Source organism: Phodopus roborovskii, unplaced genomic scaffold (assembly GCF_943737965.1).
Source record: "Phodopus roborovskii unplaced genomic scaffold, PHOROB, whole genome shotgun sequence".
Classification (NCBI taxonomy): Eukaryota; Metazoa; Chordata; class Mammalia; order Rodentia; family Cricetidae; genus Phodopus; species Phodopus roborovskii.
This window is the reverse complement of record NW_026126707.1, coordinates 330,447-335,106: the sequence shown is the minus strand read 5'-3', so window position 1 is coordinate 335,106 and position 4,660 is coordinate 330,447.

Sequence of the window (4,660 nt, the reverse complement as noted above, 5' to 3'; positions counted from 1 at the left end):
ACCCAACTCTGCGATTAAATAAGGGATGAACCTGGGAGTTTCCCACAATCATGTGGGAGTCAACTGAGACTCAATTGTTTGGAGTATGGCAGACCATTTCATCCTCTGATTTTATTGTCATTTGATTATTAAAATAGAAAATTAGATAATCCAGGATCAGTGGATTGTGGTGACGCGATGTGGGAGGCAATTATTATAGACCAACTTTATGTCAATTATGTAGTTAAAATATTTAAATTAATCACGACAGCATCGTTCATGAGCCTGGTTTGGAGCCACCTTAGGGAAGTGGATGATGTTACATGAACTCATTATTTGATTATTTAATTATATAAAACAATGATTATATCGTCCATGACACGTAGAATCTGGTGCCACAGATCATCTAATTACATAATTAATGTATTTAAATTGACAATCTGTGTTAATCCCCAAGATAATGTAAATATTTGTATAGTAATGTAAACAACAATCCACAATTTCATGAAGAGACCTGTAAAGCTCCCTCTTGTGGAGTTAATGTGCAATATCATTCCATTTTAGGATTCATTTATTCAATTGATGATGATGACATCCTTCATGCCTGGATTCTGACCATGCTTCCCTGCCAGTAAAATGCTACATCACCTATTTATTGTGACAGTTATGTATTACTGACTTATTAAATTCATTAAGTTATGTAAACGACCGACAATGACATCACCCTTTACGGTTAGTGTGGAAATATCTGTCAGGGACAAGGTTAGGAAAGATGTAGACATGGGCAGAGCATTTTCTGAATGATCTATGCATCTCCTAGAGTACGAGGGATGCTGGATGATTGAGACCAGAAGGTTGCACGATGCCAACCGAGAAGTACAAGGACTTCACCAAGGCCGGCACGGTGGTCTGGGTGTTGACTACCTGCTCTTCCTACACATCTTCACAGCGGTTGTGATCTACCATGAGAAGAAGGAGGGGCACTAGCAGGTCGGCACCATCACCGAGACCTGGCAAAAGGATGACGACTCAGAACACGGAAGAACATCTCTCTCTCAGCTATGCTGCTGATGCCCCTGCTGCAGCCATCTTTTCAGCTGTTATCCTGGTACGCCAGGATTGGGCCCATTATCTCACGTCCTGCCGCACCACAACAGAGATTCAGGTGCTTGTGATGACGTCAGGCCAGCAGAATTCATCAGGCAAGACACTATGATTACCTGGCGATTAACTGATGGCATTTTAAAAATGCGTGATGACAGCATTCATTTTCATACCTGGCAAGTCTGCCCAGGAATTGATGATACGAAAAAAGGTCAACGACTTACTTATTTAAAGATGTAATTATTAAATTCTTTCATTATATAATCTGTGATCCCTGAAGTTTGGCTCCACCTTGTGTCACACGGAAGTGTGACAGACTACCTAACTATCTGATTATTTCATTATTCAAATCTGTCTTTTTCTACTCCAGGAAGAGTGGAGTCTGGTATCCATCTTGTTGGTGTTAAATTGTATCTTGTGAATTCTTTCTTTGTTTCTTTCTTTCTTTCTTCCTTCTTTTTTAACTTCCTTCCTTCCTTCCTTCCTTCCTGTCTTTCTTTCTTAATTCCTTCCTTTATTTAAATCTATGTTGATATCATTTTGGGTGAATTATGAGAAACTATCTCTATATTCATTCATTTTTTTGTTCAAATCTATGATTAAGAACTCAATGTCTCTTCAGTATTGAGCAGTCATTTAGGCTTCATGCATAAAACACCATCCACTTGTTTAATGTTTATTCATTTAATTATGAAAATCTGTCATTATGTATTCAGTGATCACTGGAGTTTTGAGCCTCCTTAGGGGAGACCGTTGTACCAGACAGTCACGGCATCTAATATTACACTTAGTTCTTTAACTGTTAAACTAGAAAATTAATTAATAATTCATCATTTAAATTACATATTTAAAATACAGGTAATGTTATGGACCATAAGTCCCTTTTGGAGTCAGATTTTGGTAGTTGATGAAGTAATGTCATCTCATTACTTCACCATTTAGCTATGTAAATAGATGGTAACATCAGCGATATTTTTAGGTCTTTGGTGCCATCTCATCAATGTTAATATGAAAGGCCCACTAATTAATTATCAATTTAATTTTTCAAATTGCTCATTATTCCAGGAAGAGATCAGTCTGACTACTCCATGTGAGATTTAATTATGCACCACCATGACATTATTCAATCATTTTTCATTATATATTCATTATTTAAATCGATGAAGGTGTTGTTCTTCTTGACTGGACTCGGGCCATTCCTCCATGGGAGTTAATCACGTGGCATTATTTAATTATCTAAGTACTACTTCCTTGGCAATCACTGGAGTTGGGTTCCATCTTATGAAAGTGAAGTATGGAGGACTATCCAATTATTAACTCATTTGATTGGGTAAGTAATGATGGTGTCATTTGTCATTTGGCTTCTGTGCGATTGACACAGCCGGAGATCGGTACCAGAAGCAGTGCCCAGAGAATGGGGGACACTGCCTTATACGGGGATTACTGATTACATAATAGTAGATTTTTAATAATCGAATGATTACACGATTTTAAAAAAACTGTACTGTTTTGCATCATCGGTTTCTGAGAGGTCTCAAGAGAACTGACCCACGAAGGACACAGTGACCACCGATTTTAAAAAGTAAATAACTGAATAATCTCCTGATCAAGGAATCTCATCTAATGAACACTGTCGGGCTGATAACATGACACACCACCAACAATAAATCACTCTAAATAACCATATTAGAAAGCGGGGTACAGGACTTAATAGAGAACAGTCAATTGCGGAATCCAAAATGACTGAAAGAAACAGAAGACACTGCTCAAAATCCTTAATCATCAGCCTAATGCAAATCTAAACAATGCCTAGAAACCATGGGATCAAGCTCCTCTAAAGGTAAGAGAATGAAAAGGAATTTATTTTATTTTCAATAAAGAGAAAAGGATTATGGTAGAGGCGATTAATTCTATTGTTTCCATTCTAGAAATTAGAAAATTGAAGCTTAGAAAACAGGTTAAAAATACTAATCATTCTACTTGAATGGCACAATGATGCTTTTGTTTTCGTGCTTATGTCACTATAGGCATGTTGTAGCTTGAGAGACTGGTAAATATGTAGAACTCAAAAGAAAGTGCCCTGCTTTTTTTTTTTTTTTTTTTTTTTTTTTTTTGAGAAACTCGGTGAAGATGTAAGGTTAGTTCATTGGTGGGTATACTCCTTTAAGCATGCGGGAGGGGCACTAGAATGTGACAGAATGTTGGTTCATAAATGTTTCCTGGCAACCCTGCTTGAATTCTGTAATCTGGTAACATGGGCTAAGGACCAGAGAGCAGCTTCGAGAAAGTGTTATCATGGGACATTACAGTCTCCCAAGATAACTATCTCCTAAATCTTTTCATGACAGCATTTGATTCGCCTAAACAAGTCATAGCCACACTTCTAGAAGTGTGCCTACAGCTTTAATGGTTACCAAATTCAAGATTACCTAGTCATCAGAGAACGTAGTCTGTGGAGGAACAGTACAAAGTCTTCCGTTTATGAATACTCTCTCTCCTAAGACGTGAAACTATGGAATGAAAGATAATAAGACTCGCAATTATTCATCAAAAGGTGAGTTTGCCATTGTTGACTTCCTTCAGGAAGGTGATAATCCATTTGTTAGAGTAGACTTAGGGATTGTTGTATTTCAGTCCATCTCTTTTGAGGCAGCCGTCCTACATTAAATATGTGATATCTTCTAAAAATGCTTCATACACAATGACAGTTCAGCACTTAAACATGTTACTACCCAACTCTGCGATTAAATAAGGGATGAACCTGGGAGTTTCCCACAATCATGTGGGAGTCAACTGAGACTCAATTGTTTGGAGTATGGCAGACCATTTCATCCTCTGATTTTATTGTCATTTGATTATTAAAATAGAAAATTAGATAATCCAGGATCAGTGGATTGTGGTGACGCGATGTGGGAGGCAATTATTATAGACCAACTTTATGTCAATTATGTAGTTAAAATATTTAAATTAATCACGACAGCATCGTTCATGAGCCTGGTTTGGAGCCACCTTAGGGAAGTGGATGATGTTACATGAACTCATTATTTGATTATTTAATTATATAAAACAATGATTATATCGTCCATGACACGTAGAATCTGGTGCCACAGATCATCTAATTACATAATTAATGTATTTAAATTGACAATCTGTGTTAATCCCCAAGATAATGTAAATATTTGTATAGTAATGTAAACAACAATCCACAATTTCATGAAGAGACCTGTAAAGCTCCCTCTTGTGGAGTTAATGTGCAATATCATTCCATTTTAGGATTCATTTATTCAATTGATGATGATGACATCCTTCATGCCTGGATTCTGACCATGCTTCCCTGCCAGTAAAATGCTACATCACCTATTTATTGTGACAGTTATGTATTACTGACTTATTAAATTCATTAAGTTATGTAAACGACCGACAATGACATCACCCTTTACGGTTAGTGTGGAAATATCTGTCAGGGACAAGGTTAGGAAAGATGTAGACATGGGCAGAGCATTTTCTGAATGATCTATGCATCTCCTAGAGTACGAGGGATGCTGGATGATTGAGACCAGAAGGTTGCACGATGCCA